General features: G+C 39.6%; 1 protein-coding gene and 1 pseudogene across 2 annotated transcripts in view; one reads left to right on the top strand and one right to left on the bottom strand.

The window, feature by feature from the left end:
- The window catches only part of STK31 (serine/threonine kinase 31), a 178,516-nt gene that overhangs the window by 38,324 nt on the left and 117,129 nt on the right, over positions 1-23,063 (top strand). The window lies entirely within an intron of this gene.
- On the bottom strand, positions 17,671-22,802 carry LOC128560213 (60S ribosomal protein L3-like; annotated as a pseudogene).

Here is a 23,063-nt window from a genome sequence, read left to right as displayed (position 1 = left end):
TGTGCCTCTGCTTCAGCCACTCTGCTCCTCTGGTATCCCTGCAATGTGAGATCTAGCTCCCTCTTGCAGTCCACAGAATTGGGGAGTTGTCTCTCTGAAATTTGACCCTGGCGAGATTGCTCTATTAATGCTGCTCGTAGGTGGCAGGTGTCTCTACTTGGGTTCACACACCTCAGTGCTTTCTTGAGCTTCCACCTGTCGTATGGAGACCCAAGTCTCTGCCTGCTGCTGAGTTGCTCTTTCTCAGAGCCAACACCTTCCCCCCTATGCCTTTCTGCACTGTTACTGGATTCACAGTTACAGTGTAACTATGCTACCTCAGATCATGCAATGCCAAGTCTTAACAAAGAAACTGTGAACATTCTTGTCTCTGCAGGGGTTGGGCTTCTAGACCGCCAGGTCAGGGGGAAGGGTCGACTGGGAGTTCAAAGTGGCAGGGAAAATATCTATTCAATCTTCATGCCAGACAAGAGTATGCCCAGGCTTACAGCAAGGACTCTCTGGAGAAGGAGTCTCAGCTTCTAGCAATTCGCTCCCGTGAAGTGAAAGAAGAGGACCTCAGTTCACTGCTCACTAGCAGAGATCTCACAGCAAGCAAGCAACTCTCTTGGGAGAGGGGACAGACATGTGTCTTTTTTGGGGTGTACCTGAAATTTGTTTCCTTGGAGTTGCAACTTGCCTCAGCAGAGAAGACGTGCAATTATCAGTCTCTTCTGTCAGCTCGGCTCCCACCCTTCAACTTTGTTGGGTACTTTCTGGCCATTATCTCTCCGTCTGGACGGGAGCTTCTGTTGAAAGCTGGCTTCAGTTGGCTATCACCCCCCCACTCCCCTTTGTTGTTGTTGAATGTAAAAATTGGAGTTAGGGAAAATAGCCAACCTGATGTTTTAGCAGAACACAAGGCACATTGAAATAAACCAACAAACATACCAAAAAAAAATCAAACATACAAACAAACAAACAAAAACAAGAACACACAAATGGCCTGATTTAAGCTCTCTCAGCAACCATAAGAGGAAGGGGAGGGCTCAGTGCTCATAGCCCAGCGGCCAGGGCAGTAGCCACACACACCAGTGGGTTTGAACCTGGCCCAGCGCCCGCCAAACAATAATGACAACCACAGCCGGGTACTGTGGTGGGTGCCTGCAGCCTCAGCCACCTGGGAGCCTGAGGCAAGAGAACCGCTCATCCCAAGAGAGTTAGAGGTTGCTGTGAGCTGCAATGTCCCCGCACTCCACTGAGGGCAAGATAGTGAGACTCTGTCAAAAAAAAAAAAAAGGCAGAGAAAAAAATAATGAAAAAAAAGTTTTAACAATAACTCCTATAAGAAAAAAAGCAAAAAGAATGAGCAAAGGGAGAAAAAAAGGCAAATATATATATATATATATATAAACATATGACTATATATGCTGTAGGGATCAACTTTAGTAGGAATATATTTATGTTGCACTATACACCAGGTGGCGCCATGAGTGGTTCCCAGGTTTATACCTGTTTCCCGGCTTAAATTGTTCATGGCGTTTGCCTGATTACTGGCTTGGTGCCTAGACCCTGCTGAACTGATTCCACTGATCTCAAAAAGTCTTCACAGGCTGGTTTCACAAACTCTCCCTGCAACAGTTTCCATGAAATGTGGGATATCCTGGGCCAGGTCCGAGTGTAGGATGACTGTCTGCGGGTGAGACTGAAATCGCTGTGCCTGTTGGCACAGAAAGATGCCTGCAGCAACTGCCATCTCCCAAATTCCAAAACAATGGCCTCTTCCTATCTGGCAGCTTGCCTGTCTGAGTGTCTCTTCTGCCGACTAACCGCAGTGGTGCTGCACCAGGCAGCATCCTACTCTGGCTGCCTAATTCTGCTCGGGAGTCCACACTTCACCAGTCTTTCCACACAATACCTAATTTCCCCAAAAACTGGAACTGCCCTCCATGGTGGGGCTGGTTGCTACTGCTGCTGCCTGCAGCTGTGGGGCAGAGCCTTTCCTGGCAGTCTGCATCTCCGGGTTACCCTCCAAGTCCAGCAATCAACCACCTCGAGGCACACCCTGAACTGCCACTCCACACCAATATTCCATGCCAGGAATGATCTAACCCACTCACTCTGAACTATTCAGGAGAGCTGAGCCAATGTCCTTCCTGTCTGCCATTGTGCTCCACCTCTAAAACTAGGAGTCTTGTGTTTTCTGGGTTTAAGATCATACATTGGCAAACAGATAGTTTGACTTCCTCTTTTCCAATGTGGGTGCTCTTCATTTCTTTTTTTTTTTTTTTTTTTTTTTGCCTGATTGCTCTGGTTAGAACTTCTAGACTATGTTGAATAAAAGTGGTAAAAATGGGTATTCTTATTTTGTTTCAGTTCTTAGGGGGGATACTTTCAACTTTTCCCCATTTGTTGTGAGTTGCCTGTGGGTTTGTCACGTATGGCTTTTATTATTCTGAGGTATGTTCTGTCTGTGGAGGTAGGGCTTACAGGTATAACCCTCTGATCATGTGGCTGATTTTTCTGATTACCACTCTGGAGATTACCAGTCTCCATCTTGTCTAGTCTCTATCTAGTCTTCCCCACCATAATTTTTTCAGTACTATACAAAAAGCACTCCTATTAATCAGGAAATTCCAGGGTTTTAGGAATTCTGTGTTAAACTAGGATGAAGGTTTGGCGCCCATGGTTAGGGCGTTGACCACAAACACTGGGGCTGGCGAGTTTGTACCCAGCCAGGGCCTGCTAAACATCAGTGACAACAATAACAAAACAATAGGAGGGTGTTGTGTCGGGTGCCTGTAGTCCCAGCTACTTGGGAGGCTGAGGCAAGGGAATCACTTAAGCCCAAGAGTTGGAGGTTGCTGTGAGCTGTGTGACACCATGGCACTGTACCAAGGGTGACAAAGTGAAACTCTGTCTCAAAAAAAAAAAAGAACCAGATGAAGACCAAATACTTATTTTTTATTGTACTATAAATATTTTATAGATGGTACAGTGTATTTCTCACTTCATTAAGTCAGAAGAGGAATAATACTGGTTGTCTCTTTTTGTTATGTGAACACTGATCAGCAGGTATTATTAGTCACAGATGGATGACTCTCATAAAGTCTGGATTAGTTTATTTCTTAGCATTTTCTGACACTGGAGGATTATGTTTTTTCTTAATAAGTATCATTATGAACTAGTGAATTGTTATTTTTTTCTTTCTTTTTTTATTAAATCATAGCTGTGTACATTAATGCGATCATGGGGCACCATACACTTTTTTTTTTTTTTTTTATTGTTGGGGATTCATTGAGGGTACAATAAGCCAGTTACACTGATTGCAATTGTTAGGTAAAGTCCCTCTTGCAATCATGTCTTGCCCCCATAAAGTGTGACACACACTAAGGCTCCATCCCCTCCCTCCATCCCTCTTTCTGCTTCCACCCCCATAACCTTAATTGTCATTAATTGTCCTCATATCAAGATTGAATACATAGGATTCATGCTTCTCCATTCTTGTGATGCTTTACTAAGAATAATGACTTCCACTTCCATCCAGGTTAATACGAAGGATGTAAAGTCTCCATTTTTTTTAATGGCTGAATAGTATTCCATGGTATACATATACCACAGCTTGTTAATCCATTCCTGGGTTGGTGGGCATTTAGGCTGTTTCCACATTTTGGCGATTGTAAATTGAGCTGCAATAAAGAGTCTAGTACAAGTGTCCTTAAGATAAAAGGATTTTTTTCCTTCTGGGTAGATGCCCAGTAATGGGATTGCAGGATCAAATGGGAGGTCTAGGTTGAGTGCTTTGAGGTTTCTCCATACTTCCTTCCAGAAAGGTTGTACTAGTTTGCAGTCCCACCAGCAGTGTAAAAGTGTTCCCTTCTCTCCACATCCACGCCAGCATCTGCAGTTTTGAGATTTTGTGATGTGGGCCATTCTCACTGGGGTTAGATGATATCTCAGGGTTGTTTTGATTTGCATTTCTCTAATATATAGAGATGATGAACATTTTTTCATGTGTTTGTTAGCCATTTGTCTGTCATCTTTAGAGAAAGTTCTATTCATGTCTCTTGCCCATTGATATATGGGATTGTTGGCTTTTTTCATGTGGATTAATTTGAGTTTTCTATAGATCCTAGTTATCAAGCTTTTGTCTGATTGAAAATATGCAAATATCCTTTCCCATTGTGTAGGTTGTCTCTTTGCTTTGGTTATTGTGTCCTTAGCTGTACAGAAGTTTTTCAGTTTAATGAAGTCCCATTTGTTTATTTTTGTTGTTGTTGCAATTGCCATGGCAGTCTTCTTCATGAAGTCTTCCCCCAGGCCAATATCTTCCAGTGTTTTTCCTATGCTTTCTTTGAGGATTTTTATTGTTTCATGCCTTAAATTTAAGTCCTTTATCCATCTTGAATCAATTTTTGTGAGTGAGGAAAGGTGTGGGTCCAGTTTCAGTCTTTTACATGTAGACATCCAGTTCTCCCAACACCATTTATTGAATAGGGAGTCTTTCCCCTAAGGTAAGTTCTTGTTTGCTTTATCGAAGATTAGGTGGTTGTAAGATGTTAGTTTCATTTCTTGGTGTTCAATTCGATTCCAAGTGTCTATGTCTCTGTTTTTGTGCCAGTACCATGCTGTCTTGAGCACTATGGCTTTGTAGTACAGACTAAAATCTGGTATGCTGATGCCCCCAGCTTTATTTTTGTTACTAAGAACTGCCTTAGCTATACGGGTTTTTTTCTGGTTCCAAACAAAATGCAGAATCATTTTTTCCAAATCTTGAAAGTACGATGTAGGTACTTTGATAGGAATGGCATTGAATAGGTAGATTGCTTTGGGAAGTATAGACATTTTAACAATGTTGATTCTTCCCATCCATGAGCATGGTATGTTCTTCCATTTGTTAATATCCTCTGCTATTTCCTTTCTGAGGATTTCATAGTTTTCTTTATAGAGGTCCTTCACCTCCTTCGTGAGGTATATTCCTAGGTATTTCATTTTCTTTGAAACTATGGTTAAGAGAGTTGTGTCCTTAATTAGCTTCTCATCTTGACTGTTATTGGTGTACACAAAGGCTACTGACTTGTGGACATTGATTTTATATCCTGAAACATTACTGTATTTTTTGATGACTTCTAGGAGTCTTGTGGTTGAGTCTTTGGGGTTCTCTAAGTATAAGATCATGTCATCAGCAAAGAGGGAGAGTTTAACCTCCTCTGCTCCCATTTGGATTCCCTTTATTTCCTTGTCTTGCCTAATTGTATTGGCCTTGCCTAACTTCCAGCACTATGTTGAATAGTAACGGTGACAGAGGACAACCTTGTCTGGTTCCAGTTCTAAGAGGAAAAGATTTCAGTTTTACTCCATTCAGTAAAATATTGGCTGTGGGTTTGTCATAGATAGCTTCAATCAGTTTTAGAAATGTGCCACCTATGCCTATATTCTTCAGTGTTCTAATTAGAAAAGGATGCTGGATTTTATCAAATGCTTTTTCTGCATCTATTGAGAGGATCATGTGATCTTTATTTTTGCCTCTGTTAATATGGTGGATAACGTTTATAGACTTGAGTATGTTAAACCAGCCTTGCATCCCTGGGATGAAACCTACTTGATCATGATGAATGACTTTTTTGATGATAAGCTGTAATCTATTGGCTAGGATTTTGTTGAGGATTTTTCCATCTATATTCATGAGTGAGATTGGTCTGAAATTCTCCTTTTTGTTTGGGTCTTTTCCTGGTTTTGGTATCAGGGTGATGTTTGCTTCATAGAATGTGTTGGGGAAAAGTCCTTCTTCCTCAGTTTTTTGGAATAATTTCTGCAGGACAGGAATAAGCTCTTCCTTGAAGGTTTGATAGAATTCTGAAGTGAAGCCATCTGGACCAGGGCATTTTTTAGTTGGAAGCTTTTTTATTGTTTCTTTGATCTCAGTGCTTGAAATTGGTCTGTTCAGGAGGTCTGTTTCTTCCTGGCTAAGTCTAGGGAGAGGGTGTGATTCCCAATATTGATCCATTTCCTTCACATTGTCAAATTTCTGAGCATAGAGTTTCTGGTAGTATTCAGAGATGATCTCTTGTATCTCTGTGGGATCAGTTGTTATTTCCCCTTTATCGTTTCTGATTGAGGTTACTAGAGATTTTACTTTTCTATTTCTAGTTAGTCTGGCCAATGGTTTATCTATTTTATTTATTTTTTCAAAAGACCAACTCCTTTTTTCATTAATTTTCTGAATGATTCTTTTGTTTTCAATTTCATTGATCTCTGATTTGATTTTGGATATTTCTTTTCTTGTACTGAGTTTAGGCTTAGATTGTTCTTCTTTTTCCAATTCCATAAGATCTCTTGTGAGATTGTTGATGTGCACTCTTTCTGTTTTTCGAATGTAGGCATCTAAAGCGATGAATTTTCCTCTCAAAACTGCTTTTGCAGTATCCCACAGGTTTTGGTAGCTTGTGTCTTCATTGTTGTTATGCTCAAGGAAGTTAATGATTTCCTGTTTTATTTCTTCCTGCACGCATCTGTTTTTCAACAGAAGATTGTTTAATTTCCATGCCTTTGGGTGGGGTTGAGCATTTTTGTTAGAGTTGAGTTCCACCTTTAGTGCCTTATGGTCTGAAAAGATACAAGGTAAAATTTCAATTCTGTTGATTCCGTTGATATTTGTTTTGTGTCCCAGGATATGATCAATTTTGGAGAATGTTCCATGGGGTGATGAGAAGAATGTATATTCTTTATCTTAGGGGTGGAGTGTTCTATATGCGTCTATCAAGCATAGTTGTTCTAGGGTCTCATTTAAATCTCTTATATCTTTGTTTAATTTCTGTTTAGAGAATCTGTCCAGCTCTGTAAGAGTTGTGTTAAAGTCCCCTGTTATGATGGTATTATCAGATATCATATTGCTCAGACTGAGTAAGGTCTGCTTCAAGAATCTGGGAGCATTTAAATTGGGTGCATAAATATTTAGAATTGAAATGTCTTCTTGTTGTAGTTTTCCCTTGACCAATATAAAGTGACCATCTTTGTCTTTTTTGACTTTAGTTGCTTTAAATCCACATGTATCTGAAAATAAGATTGCAACTCCTCTTTTCTTCTGAATTCCATTTGCCTGAAAAATTGTCTTCCAACCCTTGACTCGGAGCTTTAATTTGTCTTTTGAAGCCAGGTGTGTTTCTTGCAGACAGCAAATGGATGGCTTGTGTTTTTTAATCCAGTGAACCAATCTATGTCTCTTCAGTGGGGAATTCAAGCCATTAACATTTATTGAGATAATTGATAAGTGTGGTAGTATTCTATTCGTCTTATTTGGTTAGAGTCCATTGCTTAGTTTTATCTTTTGCATCAGTGTGGAGGTTAGGTTTTGTCCTTTGATTTCTGAGTTCTTACTTTGCTGCTGATCCATTGTGGTGGTCAGTGTGCAGAACAGGTTGAAGTATTTCCTGTAGAGCTGGTCTTGTTGTGGCGAATTTCCTCAGTGTTTGTATATCCGTAAATGATTTGATTTCTCCGTCAATTTTGAAGCTTAGCTTAGTAGGGTACAGAATTCTGGCCTGGAAATTGTTCTGTTTAAGTAGATTAAAGGTAGATGACCATTGTCTTCTTGCTTGGAAAGTTTCATTAGAGAAGTCTGTGGTCACTCTGATGGATTTTCCCCTGTAGGTCAACTGGCGCTTACTCCTGGCAGCTTGCAGAATCTTTTCTTTTGTCTTGACTTTGGACAGGTTCATCACAATGTGTCTTGGAGAAGCTCGGTTAGAGTTGAGGCAACCTGGGGTCCGATAGCCCTCTGAAAGCAGTGTGTCAGAATCTTTGGTGATATTTGGGAAATTTTCTTTTATAATATTCTCTAGTATGGCTTTCATTCCTCTGGGGCATTCTTCTTCCCCTTCTGGAATTCCTATAACTCGTATGTTGGAACGCTTCATAAAGTCCCATAATTCTGACAGGGAACGTTCTGCTTTCTCTCTCTTGTTTTCTGCCTCTTTTACTATCTGAGTTATCTCAAGAACTTTGTCTTCTACCTCTGAAATTCTTTCTTCTGCATGGTCTAACCTGTTGCTGATACTTTCCATTGCATCTTTAAGTTCCCTAATTGACTGTTTCAGTTCCTTCAGCTCTGCTATATCCTTTTTATATTCTTCATATCGTTCATCTCTTATTTGATTCTGTTTTTGGATTTCCTTTTGGTTATTTTCCACTTTATTAGCAGTTTCCTTCATTGTTTCCATCATTTCTTTTATTGTTTTCAACATGTGTATTCTAAATTCCCTTTCTGTCATTCCTAACATTTCTGTACTGGTGGAATCATCTGCAGTAGCTACCTCATGGTCCCTTGGTGGGGTTGTTCTAGACTGGTTCTTCATGTTGCCTGGAGTTTTCTGCTGATTCTTCCTCCTGAGTGATTTCTTTTATCTGTTTCCTTGCCCTAATTTTCCTTTCACTTCCTCTTGCTCTTTAAGTTCTTGTGCCTGTGGAAGTTGTGGGCGGATTTAGACGGACTGAACACACGCGACCACTTGCCGGTTTTCCACTGTTTTAGTCCTCCTCTTGGGGTCCAGAAGTCTCTCGCTGACTCCCTGTATCCTAATAGGAGTGATGATAGGCAGTTCCCACCAGACAGAGATGCCTGAAGTCCTATCTCCCCAGACTCACGGTGCCCAGATGCAAGGAAGCTGTTACTCGGCCGCCATCTTGCTCCCTTACACTGGTTTTATAGACCGTTTGACACATTTTCATCACACTGGTTAACATAGCCTTCCTGGCATTTTAGTTATTGTGTTAAGACATTTATGGTCTACAGTTACTAAGTTTCACATGTACGCTTGTAAGATGCACCTCAGGTGTAATCCCACCAATCACCCTCCCTCCGCCCATCTTCTCCTCTTCCTCCCCTCCCTCTTCCCCTTTCCCCTATTCTTAGGTTATAACTGGGTTATAGCTTTCATGTGAAAGCCATAAATTAGTTTCATAGTAGGACTGAGTAAATTGGATACTTTTTCTTCCATTCTTGAGATACTTTACTAAGAAGAATATGTTCCAGCTCCATCCATGTAAACGTGAAAGACGTAAAGTCTCTATCTTTATTTTAGGCTGCATAATATTCCATGGTGTACATATACCACAATTTATTAATCCATTCATGGATCGATGGGCACTTGGGCTTTTTCCATGACTTAGCAATTATGAATTGGGCTGCGATAAACATTCTGGTACAAGTATCTTTGTTATGATGTGATTTTTGGTCTTCTGTGTATATACCTAGTAGAGGAATTATAGGATTGAATAGCAGATCTATTTTTAGATTTCTAAATGTTCTCCAAACATTTTTCCAAAAGGAATGTATTAATTTGCATTCCCACCAGGAGTGTAGAAGTGTGTTCCCTTTTCTTCACATCCACGCCAACATCTCTGGTCTTGGGATTTTGTGATATAGGCTAATCTTACTGGAGTTAGACGATATCTCAAAGTAGTTTTGATTTGCATTTCTCTAATGATTAAGGATGATGAGCATTTTTTCATATGTCTGTAGGCCGTGTGCCTGTCTTCTTCAGAGAAGTTTCTCTTCAAGTCCTTTGCCCAGCCTGTGATGGCATCACTTGTTCTTTTCTTGCTTATACATTTGAGTTCTCTGTGGATTCTGGTTATTAAACCTTTGTCTGAGACATAACCTGCAAATATCTTCTCCCATTCTGAGGGCTATCTGCTTGCTTTACTTACTGTGTTCTTGGCTGTGCAGAAGCTTTTTAGTTTGATCAGGTCCCAGTAGTATATTTTTGAAGCTGCTTCAATTGCCTGGGGGGGTCCTCCTCATAAAATACTTGCTCAGACCAATTTCTTCAAGGGTTTTCCCTGCACTCACTTCTAGAATTTTTATAGTTTCATGTCTTAAGTTTAAATCTTTAATCCAGTGAAAATCTGTCTTAGTTAATGGTGAAAGGTGTGGGTCCAGTTTTAGTCTTCTTTAGGTTGCCAGCCAGTTCACCCAGCACCATTTGTTAAATAGGGAATCTTTTCCCCACTGGATGTTTTTAATTGGCTTGTCAAAGATCAAATAACAGTAAGTAGCTGGGTTCATCTCTTGGTTCTGTGTTCTGTTCCATACATCTACCTCTCTGTTTTTGTGCCAGTACCATGCTGTTTTGATCACTATCGATTTATAGTATAGTCTGAGGTCCGGTAGCATGATTCCTCCTGCTTTGTTTTTATTTCTTAGTAATGTTTTGGCTATTTGAGTTTTTTTCTGATTCCATATAAAACGAAGTATTATTTTTTCAAGATCTTTAAAGTATGACAGTGGAGCTTTAATAGGGATTGCATAAAAATTGTATATTGCTTTTGGTAGTATGGACATTTGAACAATGTTGATTCTTCCCAGCCATGAGCATGGTATGTTTTTCCATTTGTTAACGTTTTCAGCTATTTCTTTTCTTAGAGTTTCATAGTTCTCTTTATAGAGATCTTTCACGTCCTTTTTCAGGTAAACTCCCAAATATTTCATCTTCTTTGGTGCTACTGTAAATGGAATAGAGTCCTTGATTGTTTTTTCAGCTTGGGTATTGTTGGTATATATAAAAGCTACAGATTTGTGAATGTTGATTTTGTAATCTGAGACATTGCTGTATTCCTTGATCACTTCTAAGAGTTTTATAGTAGAATTCCTGGTATTTTTCAGATATACGATCATATCATCTGCAAAGAGTGAAAGTTTGATCTTTTCTCACCCTATATAGATACCCTTGATTGCCTTTCTTCCCTAATTGCAGTGGCAAAAACTTCATTACAATGTTAAAGAGCAGTGGAGACAATGGACAACCTTGCCTGGTTCCTGATCTGAGTGGAAATGGTTTCAGTTTAACTCCATTCAATACGATATTGGTTGTAGGTTTGTTGTAGATGGCCTCTATTAGTTTAAGAAATGTTTCTTCTATACCCATTTTCTTAAGTGTTCTGGTGATGAAGGGATGCTGGATATTATCAAAAGCTTTTTCAGCATCATTTGAGAGAATCATATGGTCTTTGTTTTTTAATTTGTTTATGTGCTGAATTATATTTATAGGTTTACGTATATTGAACCATACTCGAGACCCTGGGATAAAACCCACTTGGCTATGGTGTATAATTTGTTGATGCATTGCTGGATTCTGTTTGGTAGGATCTTGTTGAAAATTTTTGCATCAATATTCATTAGTGACATTGGTCTATAAGTTTCTTTTCTTGTTGGCTCTTTTCCTGGTTTGGGGACCAAGGTGCTATTTGCATCATATAATGTATTGGGTAGTATTCCTTCTTCTTCTATATTTTGGAAAAGGTTGAGTAATTAGGTATTAGTTCCTCTTTAAAGGTTTGGTAGAATTCTGAAGTGAAGCCATCTGGTCCCGGGCTCTTCTTTTTAGGGAGATTTTGTATAGTTGATCCTATTTCAGAACTTGATAAAGGCCTTTTGAACATTTCCACTTCATTCTGGCTAAGTCTTGGGAGGTGGAATGCTTCAAAGTATTGGTCAATTTCCTTCAGATTTTCGTATTTCTGAGAATTAAGTTTCTTGTGGTATTCATTAAGGGTTTTTTGAATTTCTGAGGAGTCTGTTATTATTTCATCCTTGTCATTTCTGATTGATGAGATTAGAGATTTTACTCTTTTTTCCTCGTTAGGTCAGCCAAAGGTTTATCTATTATATTGACCTTTTCAAAAAACCAACTTTTTGATTTATTGATCTGTGGTTTAATTCTTTTGTTTTCAATTTCATTTAATTCTGCTTTAATTTTAGTTATTTCTTTTCTTCTGCTGCGTTTGAGGTTGGAATGTTCTTCCTTTTCCAGTTGCTTGAGATGTCCTTTTAAGTTGTTAACTTCCTCTCTCTACGTTTTCTTGAGGAAGGCTTATAGTGCTATACATTTTCGTTTTAGGACAGCCTTTGTGGTATCTCAGAGGTTCTGATAATTCGTGTCTTTATTGTTGTTTTGTTCCAAAAATTTGTTTATTTCCATCTTAATCTCATCTATGACCTAGCTATCATTCAGCATGAGGTTATTTACTTTCCATGTTTTTGTATGAGTATGCAGATTCCTGTTGTTACTGAGTTCCACTTTTATTCCATGATGGTCCGAGAAGATGCAAAGAATAATTTCTGTTCTTTTCAATTTGCTGAAGTTAGATTTTTGACCTAAGATGTAACCTATTTTGGATTATGTTCCATGGGCTGATGAGAAGATAGTGTGTTCAGTTTTGTTAGGATGAAATGTTCTGTAGATGTCTGTTAAATCCAATTGTTGGATGGCTAAGTTTCAATCTAAAATTTCTTTGCTTAGCTTCTTATTGGAGGGTCTGTCCAACACTGCTAAAGGGGTGTTAAAGTCTCCGACTACTATGGAGCTGGAGAAAATCAAGTTTCTCATGTCCGTGAGAATTTCTCTTATAAATTTAGGTGCATTTTGGTTGGGTGCATAAATATTAATAATTGAAATCTCATCATACTGAGTATTGCCCTTAACAAATGCGTAGTGATCCTCCTTATCTTTCCTTATTTTTGTTGGTTTAAAGCCTATTATGTCTGCAAATAAAATTGTAACACGTATTTTTCTGTTTTTCATTTGCCTGGAATATAGATGACCATCCCTTCACCCTGACTCTATGTTTATCTTTTAAGATAAGATGAGATTCTTGTATGCAGCAGATATCTGGCTTGAGTTTTTATATCTAGTCAACCATTTAGTGCCTCTTTAGAGGCCTATTTAAGCCATTCACATTAATTGAGAATATTGATAGGCCTTGTAGAATTTTGGGTATCAAGTTTTTCAAAAGTCCAGTGGACATTTTTAATCCTTTTGCCACTGTGGAAGTTGGAATTTGATCAAAAGTTTCAGAATGAGTTTACTTTTGTGGTGGAGGATTGCGGTGGTCATTATGGAGGATAGGTCTGAGGATATCCTGGAAAACTGGTTTAGTTATGGCAAATTTCTTCAACATGTGAATGTCATTGAAGTATTTAATTTCTCCATCATAAATGAAACTCAGTTTAGCTGGATAAAGATCCTGGGTTGAAAGGTATTTTGTTTTAGGATATCAAAAGCCAATTACCAACCTCTTCTAGCTTGAAAGGTTTCAGCAGAGAGATCTGCAGTGATTCTAATATTCTTCCCTTATAGGTTATGGTTTATTTACGTGTGGCTGCTTTCAGGATTTTTTCTTTCATATTAACTTTAGTAAAGTTAATTGTAATGTGCCTGGGGGATGTCTTATTTGGGTTGAGTCGTGCTGGGGTTCTGAAACTGTCTGCTATCTGCATTTCAGGATCTCTTGTCATGTCTGGAAAGTTCTCTTTCATAATCTCATGAAGAAGAGCCTCTGTGCCTTGAGAAGCTACTGCGTCGCCTTCAGGGATCCTTATAAGGCAAATATTGGTTTTCTTCATATTATCTCAGAGCTCTATGAGAGAATGATCTGTTTTTGCTTTCCATTTCTCTTCCTCTTTGAATGTTTGGGATCATTCAAAAGCTTTGTCTTTGATGTTGGAAATTCTTTCTTCTGCCTGTTCCATTCTGTTACTGAGGGATTCTACTGTATTTCTCTTATCATGTAAGGCTGCAAGTTCTTTTCTCAATGTATCTAAATCTTTGGTGATTTTTGTCTTTTAATTCATTGAATTGTTGAGACATCTTCTGAATTAATTTTATAATTTCTAACTCCATCTTAATTCCATTCTATTAATCTTATTTGCAATCCAAATTCTAAATTCGATTGTGGACATCTCAGCCATCTGTTTGTGAATGGGATCCTCTGGTTTGGCTGGTTTGTCATTCCTTGGAGGAGTTGAACTGTTCTTGTTATTCAGGTTGCCAGAGTTTTTCCGCCCTATGATTGTTTTTAGCTAGATGAGCAGGTAAGGTGAAAATATATTGGATACTTCTGGGGTTATGGTTGACCAGCCCTTCACTAAGGAACTGGGACTGGTGACTGCAGCGTTTACTCTACAATTTTGCAAAGGACTTGTATAGTACTACAGTCTGTGACTCTAGAGGCCTGCTTGGTGTAGTGGGAGTAGGTGGCTCTGTCTTGTATTCAGCTGATCTCTGTCCAATCCTATTGAATCACTGACTCTGAGTTGCGGTTTCAGCTTTGGAAAAATACAAGCAACTAGGACATCCCTTCCCCTACCAGTAATATCTGGAAGAAAACAATCAAACTTCCCACTACAGCAAAACCGGGGTTCTACCTTGGAGGGTCCTCGGGTGATTTGTTCAGTTTAAGAGTTCCAGACCAATTGTCCCAAACAGCCCCCACTCTTTTGGTGGAGAGTTCAAAAGGACTCCAGCTTCTAGATCAGGTGTCCTCAAACTTTTTAAACAGGGGGCCAGTTCACTGTCCCTCAGACCGTTGGAGGGCTGGACTATAGTTTAAAAAAAAAAAATTATGAACAAATTCCTATGCACACTGCACATATCTTATTTTGAAGTAAAAAAACAAAACGGGGACAAATGCAATCACACTGCCTCATGTGGCTTGTGGGCTGCAGTTTGAGGACCCCTGTTCTAGATATTAGGAGTCTACTGGTAGCTCACGTGTGGTTTCAGCACCTCTGGTGCTCTGAGGAATCAGAAATGCCTGTCCAGTAGGAGGTTTGGAGCCAGGGGGTTGATGCCTCTTACCCTACCTTGCTTGCCCTTCACCACAATACTCTGGTTACTCCAGTCTCTGGTAGCCCCACCAGTAGTCTCTTTGGCCCAGTTCTGTCCAATAAGCAAATGTGCCAGGGCTATGTGCCTGCCAGTGTCAAAGTAAGGTCACTGCTTCCTCCTCATGGTTACCACAGTCCAGCAGGGGAAGCTGAAGTCTTCCTGCCTCAGGCACTCAATGGCAGGTGAAGAAAGTTCCACCTGAGCACAATCTAAACTTGAGGATATCCAGACAACAAAAGAATTTCTCCCTCAGCCACTGCACCTTTGTTGCCACTGCTCTGCAGCTCTGATATCCCTGTAGGGTGAGGTCTGGTTCCCTCTGGCAGGCTGCAGAGTTGGGAGATGACTCTCCAAAATTAGACCCCAGCAGGATCACGTTATTAATGCTGATGTTGCATGGGAGGTGTCTCCTCTTGGGTTTGTGCACCTGAGCAGTTTCTGAGCCTCCACCTGCAGTGCAGAAACCCAAGCCTCTGTGTGCTACTGAGGTACACTTTTTCTGGGCCAGGTCAGTCACCTTTCCCTCTATGTCTTTTTGTAGAGTTATTGGAATCACAGATACAGCACAGCTGTACTGCCTCTGTCTATGCAATGTCTGGTCCTAGCCAAGAAGTGCAGACATTCTGGTTTCTGCAGGGGTTGGACTTCTAGACTGCCAGGCCAGGGGTAGGCTGGAGGTTCAAGGTGGCAAGGAAAAAATTGTTCAGACTTCCTCCAGACAAAGGAATTCCTGGACTCACAGCAGGGGCTCTCTGGAGAAGGAGTTCCAACTTCTAGCACTTCCCTCCCGTGTGGTGAAGAAGGAGAGCCTCTTCGCTCTCATTAATAGAGATCACATAGCAAGCAAACAACTCTCTGAGGGGAGGGGACGGCCACACAACCTGTTTGGGATGAGATCTGTACCTGAAATTAGTTTCTTTGGAGTTGAAGCTTGTCTCAGCATGGAAGACAAGCAATTATCTATCTCATCTCTCAGCTTGGCTCCCCTCCTTTGGTTTTTTTGGGTTCTTTCTGGCCATTATCTCTCCCTCTGGACTGGAGCTTCTATTGAGAGCTGGTTCCAATCAGCCATCATCCCCCATTCCCCCTTGTTCTTGTTGAATGTGAAAATTGGAGTTAGGGAAAGCAGCTGACCTGAGGATTTAGCAACACAAAACACATTGAAACCAAATGAGCAAATAAACAGATAAAAAGGCTATGAGAGACACAAGCCCACAGATGCATAGACAATCAGAAACACATAGACATATAGACAAAAAACAAGTACAACAAAAATAATGATAATCATAAAATATTTGAAAAAAATTAATAAAAAAACTCTCAAAATCTGATGTAAGCACTCTCAGCAACCATAAGAAGGGAAGAAAAGGAAGAGAGAAAAGAAAAATAATAGTATTAATAAAAAAACTAAGAAAAAAATTTAAAAAAATTAACAATAACTTCTCCACGAAAAGGATGAAAAAGGGGAAAAAAGGGAAAAAAGGCACCAAACACAAAAATATTATTCTTGTATATATATAAAAATATACAACTATACGTATGACGTAGGGGTCAACTTTAGTAGGAATATATTCATATTGCAATACACTTTCTGGACACTAGGTGGCGCTGTGAGTGGTTCCCAGGCTTATACCTGATCCACAGTTTATGTTGTTACCAAGGTACTTGACCCCTCACCATTTCCGAAGTTTCAATATATGTCTGTTTCCTAACTGTTGCCTAACCTCAGCTGTTCTGTTCCAGACGGCACCCCTATCTGACCTCCAAACTTGGTGCAGGAGTCCAGCTTCACAAATCTTTCCACTCAGTTCCCAGATTCTCTGCAAACTGGGAACTGCCTCTGGGGGGGAGGGGCTGGTTGCGTGGGCTCCTTCTGCCTCAGCACCAGCCTTGAGACTTTTCCGTCAGTTTCCACAGCTCAGAATCTCACTTTTGAGTCCAGGAAGCCGCCAGTTCGCTGCACACCCCTGACTGCCAGTTCACACCAATATTCCCTGCCAGGAATGGTCTGGTCTATTCAATCACACCTGTTGTTCTGGGAAAAGGTGTCCGCCATTTCCGACATTTCAAAATGTGTCTGTTTCTCAGGTGGAATCCTTTCCCCTTAATTTTGTATCTGGCTGCCTAGCTCCCTGCGACTCTGACCGGCATCCCTTTCTGATCACCACGTTCCACTCAGGAATCCACACTTCACTGAAATTTCCATCAAATACCTAGGTTTCTCCATGAACTGGGAGCTGCAGTCCTCCATGGGGGAGGGGCTACCTGCCAGGGAAATTTGTACAGCCAAGTCTGTGGCTTTGGATTACACCTCAAATACAACAATCCACCAATTCACTGCACACCTCTAGCTACCTATCCACATCAACACTCCACGCCGGGAAAAGATCTAAAGCCCCCTTGCTCTCGCCTGATTTTGGAGAGATGAGCTATCCCATCTGCCATCATCAAGAACTTGATAAATTTTGACAAATGTATTAACTTAGACAACTTGAGTCACCCTCAGCAAGATTAGGCTAACATATAGGATCAGATTGTCAAATAAGACTTGTGTGAATTAGAGATTTTACACAGTTTCAAACTCTACTAGTAATTGCAAGGATATAAGTCACCAAGAGGATAAAATTACACAATATCTGTGCATCAAAAGTGGGGTATAAGTCTTGTTTTCCCACATCAGACATGCTCCTCTGGCTTAGAATAATATTATGTGCCTAATGAGATTTGCAGAGTTCTTCACATGCCTTTATGAGACATGTCCATTTTATACCTCAGAGAGTTGTGTAACTTATGCTGTATTCACTAGGGGCTCTGCCTCATACTCTGTGACAAATCTTTAGTCAGGGACATCTTATAAGGACATTTCAGAGATAAAGTCTCTTCCTCTTAGAAAACCTCTTGTATAGAGGTCTGATTGATTAGGAGATTAGACTAGTTATCTACCTTTTATTCTTTTCCCTGGGGGGGCATTCCCCTTTCTACCCTGAAGAGCAGTGGTTCTCAACCTTCCTAATGCCATGGCCCTTTAATACAGTTCCTGTCGGTCGTGACCGACAGGTTGAGAACTGCTGCTGAAGAGAGTAAATGGATTACAGGTTATCTGCTTTGCCTCCTGAAGGTAAAAACATTTCCTTCAACCCTAGAAAGTTCTTTGGTGTCTGTTTTTGGTTTACTCTCCCTTCTACTCAAGGAAATCAATATTTTGATTTTTATCACTGTAATTGAGTTCCCTGGTCCAGTACTTCTTATAAATGGAATTATACAATACATATTTATTTGTATGTGGCTTTATTCACTTTGTATATGTGTATGAGATCTATCTGTGTTGTGTGTATCAGTATATGATTGTTTCTATTGCTGAGTAGTATTGCATTGTGTCACAGTTTGTTTACCCATTCTCTTGATGGGCATTTATTTATTTCTAGTTTTTGGTCATTATGAATAAAACCACTATGAATATTCTTTTTTTTTTGTTTGAGACAGAGCTTCAAGCTATCACCCTGGGTAGAGTGCCATGGCATCACAGCTCATAGCAACCTCCAACTCCTGGGCTTAAGCGAGTCTCCTGCCTCTGCCTCCCAAATAGCTGGGACTACAGGCACCTGCCACAATGCCTGGCTATTTTTTGGTTGCAGCCATTATTGTTGTTTGTCAGGCCCGGGCTGGATTCGAACTTGCCAGCTCAGGTGTATGTGGCTGGCACCTTAGCCACTTGAGCCACAAGTGCTGAGCCACTATGAATATTCTTATACAAGTTTTTTTGTGGACATATGAATTCACATATCTTGGATTATAGGAATGGAATTTCTGAGTCAAAGAGGAGATATATGTTTAGCTTTATTAGAAACTTCTAAATAATTTTTCTAAGAGGTTGTGTCATTTACATTCCCATTAGCAGTGTATGGGAGTTTTGGTTGCCTAGATTCTTTCTAACACCTGATATTACCATTCTTTTTAATTTTATTGCTGAGTAGCAATAAAAACCATCATATACTGATATAACATTGATCTCATACACATATGTAAAATGAATGAAGCCAGATACTACATTTGTGTATATATATGTTGTATAATTTCATGTATATTTCAGAGTAGTTTTAGTTGTATTTCCCTCATGACTATTGATGTTGAGAATTTTTTCACATGTTAATTGGCTGTTGAATTATTTTCTTTAATTAAAGAAGACTCGTTTAAGTTTTTTCTCCATATTTTAAAGTTGGGGTTTAAGATTTTTCTTTTTTTACTGATTTGTGGGGGTTCTTTATGTAGTCTAGATAAGAATCATTTGTCAGATATATGTGTTACGGGTATTTTCTCCCAGTCTGTAGCCAGGTTTTTTACTTCCTTAATGATTTCTTTGATGTACAGAAGATTTTGATGAAATCCGTGGTTATGAGTTTTTTATGGTCATTTGTATCCTGGTTGAGAAGTCTTTGTCTACCCCCTGGGTGAAGATATAATACTGTGTTTTATTTTATAATTTTTGTTGGTTTTAGGTTTATAAAGCATCTAAGTTAATTTCTATACATAATGTGAAGTGGAAGTTAAGGTTAATTTTCCCCATGAAGATCTAGTTTTCTTTTTCTCATTGAATTAAGTAGACCCTCTGTGCTGTTTCATTCATCTGTTTTGTCTGTCCATATACTAGTATAACACTCTTAATTACTATAGTTTTGTAATAAGTTTTAAAATTATGTGGTATGATTGCTTCAGCTTTGTTGTTCTTTTTCAAAATTATTTTGCCTGTTATATCCCCTTTGCCTTTTCATATGAATTTTAAGATTACCTTATTTAGAGAATAATTTCTTGAAATTGTGATTTCAGTTGCATTAAATCTAACAATCAATTTAAGAAGAATTAGTATCTTAATTTTTTTGAGGCTTCGAATTCACATTCTCCATTTATTTGTAGTTTTTAACATATAGATCTGATACATGTTTTATTAGATTTATACCTAAATATTTCATTTATTGGAAACTATAGTAAATAGGAAAAAAATTCTGGCTTCCAATAGGTTATTGCTAGCATATAGAAATAAAATTGATATTTTATGTAGTTCTTATATTTTATGATTTTACTAAACTCATTTATTAGTCGAAGAGTTTCTTTATAAATTCCTTGGGATTTTCTATGACAAAAATCATGTCACTGCTAATAGGAACAGTTTCATTTTCCCTTTTCCAATCATACTTTTTTTTTTTTTTTTTTTTTTTTGTAGAGACAGAGTCTTACTTTATGGCCCTCGGTAGAGTGCTGTGGCCTCACACAGCTCACAGCAACCTCCAACTCCTGGGCTTAAGCGATTCTCTTGCCTCAGCCTCCCGAGTAGCTGGGACTACAGGCGCCTGCCACAACGCCTGGCTATTTTTTGGTTGCAGTTTGGCCGGGGCTGGGTTTGAACCTGCCACCCTTGGTATATGGGGCCGGCGCCTTACCGACTGAGCCACAGGTGCCGCCCTCCAATCATACTTCTTATTTATTTCTCTTGTGTTATTACACAGTCAAGGACTTTCATTACAATTAGTTTTTAAGATATTGTTTGGTGATTGTCTTATCTGTGTTTTAGAAAATATATGTGTTAACTGCTATTGTTGGGTAGCATGTTCTATAAATGTCAGTTATCTTCTGTTGGTTGATGGGATTGTTTAATTCTTGTATGTTTTTGCTAACATTTTGTCTAGGAATTCTGTTAGTTACTTAGAGAGGACTTTTGAAGTGTCCCAGTATAAATCGTGGATTTGTCTATTTCTCCTTTCAGTTATGTCAATTAAAATTTTTTAATTGTGGTAAAATACACATCCCATACAATTTATCATCTTAATCATTTTTAAATGTATAGTTTGGTAGTCTTAAGTACATTCACATTGCTATACAACCCATCTGCAGAACTCTTTTCATCTTGTAAACTAAAACTTTACATTCATTAAAATAACAACTTTTGCTATTTCTGGCTACCACCATTTACTTTTTGTCTTTATGAATTTGACTATTCTGGATACCTGACATAAATGCAATTATACAGTATTTGTTCTTTTGTTCTGGAATATTTCACTTAGTGTAACATCCTTAGGTTTCATCCGATGTTGTAGCATGTTTCAGAATTTCCTTCTGTTTTTAAGGCTATATAATACTTTGTTGGCTGTATAAATCACATTTTGTTTTTTTTCATCTATCTATGGACATTTGGGTTGCTTCCACATTCTAGCTATTGTGAATAATCCTACTGTGAATATGGATATATAGGTATATCTTTGAAACACTGCTTTCCATTCTTTTTGGTTTATGCCATGGAGTGAAATTGCTGGATCATATGATACTAGTAATTCTATTTTTAATTTCTTGAGGAGCCACTTGACTGTTTTCCATAGCACCTGTACCGTTTCACATAGCCACTAACAATGTGCAAATGGTTTTAATTTCTCCACATCCTCTTTGCCAGTACTTAAAAAAAATACACATATATTTGCCATCCCAGTGGTTGTGTGGTGTATCTCATTGTGATTTTGATTTGCCTCTCCTTAACGATTAGTGATGTTGAACATCTTTTCATGTACTTGTTGGTCATGTACATTTTTGGAGAAATATCTATTCAAGTCCTTTGCTCACTTCCCTCCCGCCACTGGAAAACAATTTACATTGTATCCCATCAGCTATACAGTCTGTTCCTGACTTTAAGTTCTTTCGTCCTTAGCAATTCGGTTTTTCTTTTTTTTTTTTTTTTTTGTAGAGACAGAGTCTTACTTTTATAGGCCCTTGGTAGAGTGCTGTGGCCTCACACAGCTCACAGTAACCTCCAACTCCTGGGCTTAAGTGATTCTCTTGCCTCAGCCTCCCAAGTAGCTGGGACTACAGGCGCCTGCCACAATGCCCGGCTATTTTTTGGTTGCAGTTTGGCTGGGGCCAGGTTTGAACCCGCCACCCTCTGTATATGGGGCTGGTGCCTTGCTGACTGAGCCACAGGCACCGCCCGCAATTCGGTCTTTCTTAAGTGGTCCCATGAACGCTTTCTTCTCCATAGTCTGGAAGTGGCTATGACCAAACATGGAGATGGTGTTGATGAACTTAAGATCAATTTTCTCCAGAGTCCACCATTTTGTGTGTACCAGCAAGAACTTGTGAAGGGTGAGCACTTGTTTCTTGGTTCCCACCACACAGCCTTTCAGTGTGACAAGATCATTGGTCACTTCACCATAGTGGACAAAGCCACCCAGAGGATTAATGCTCTTGGGCAGGTTATAATCAGTAGAGGCATTGTTCTTGATCAGTTTGCCATCTTTGATATGGTAGTCTTGGCCAGTCTTATAGATTTTTCTGTTGATCTCTGTGCAGTGATGGTAGCCTTTCTGCCCAGCCCGTGCCATGGAGGAAACCATATGGGCAGGATGCCATGCCCAAATACAGGCAACCTTATGCAGTCCTTGGTGGGTCTTGTGAGGCAGTTTTTTGGCATTCCAAAAACTGGTCACCCCTTTGTAGCCTTTCCCCTTGGTCACCCCAATGACATTGATCATCTCATCCTGCCCAAATACTTGGTTCACAGGGACTTCTGCTTCAGCCTTTCCTGGGCCCAATCCAGTTTCTTAGCCATGGTGCCTCCATTCACCTGGAACTCCATCAGGTGGGCCTTCATCTGGCGTAGAGAAAGCAGGTGCATCTGGGTGTGGGCAGTGATGCGAATGACTTGGCAGTACTACTTCATGCTGCTGAGGTCCTTCTCCAGCTGCTTCTTGCCATCCTCATTCTGCCATTTCTTGTAGTATATGGTGAAGGCCTTCTTAGATTTATGCCAGTTTTGGTAGAAGTGCCTTTTGCACTCATCGCTGATATACTCAGCAAAGATGGTCTTGAAAGTCCTGAGGACTTGAGGAGTTTCCACATAGCCCATGATGCCTACAACCATCATGGGCGATGTCTCCATAATGGTCACAGCCTCAACAACTTCCTACTTGTTCACCTTAGATCCCAGCCTATTGACTTTCTGCATAATGTGGGTCATGCCAGCCTTGTACCCCAGGAAGGCTGTGAGGTGGACAGGCTTTTAAATGGGTCATCTTTGTGGAAGTTCTTCCACTTCTTGTGATGCCTGCTGCTGCACTTCTGAGGCAAGAAGCCCAGAGACCCATGTCTGTTTGGGAGCTGAGAACTTTTGTGAGACATTGTCCCGTCAAATCTCACTGGTAGAGCCCTTTGCTCACTTTTAAATTGGATTGCTTTTTTGTTATTGAGTTTTAGGAGTTCTTTATGTATTCAGGATCAGTTCTGTCAGTTTATGCTTGATGTATATTACGCTTAAGGACTATACATTTAAATAATTATGTTTTCTTGGTGAATTGGTCCTTTAACATTATACAATTTCTATACAATTATGTTTCGATTTAGGCATACCATTTTAGTATTTGTGTTGTTTTTCTTTGTCCT

Source organism: Nycticebus coucang, chromosome 11 (genome assembly GCF_027406575.1).
Source record: "Nycticebus coucang isolate mNycCou1 chromosome 11, mNycCou1.pri, whole genome shotgun sequence".
In the NCBI taxonomy this organism is placed as follows: Eukaryota; Metazoa; Chordata; class Mammalia; order Primates; family Lorisidae; genus Nycticebus; species Nycticebus coucang.
The sequence above is the reverse complement of the archived record's forward strand: the minus strand, read 5'-3'. Positions and strand labels throughout refer to the sequence as shown.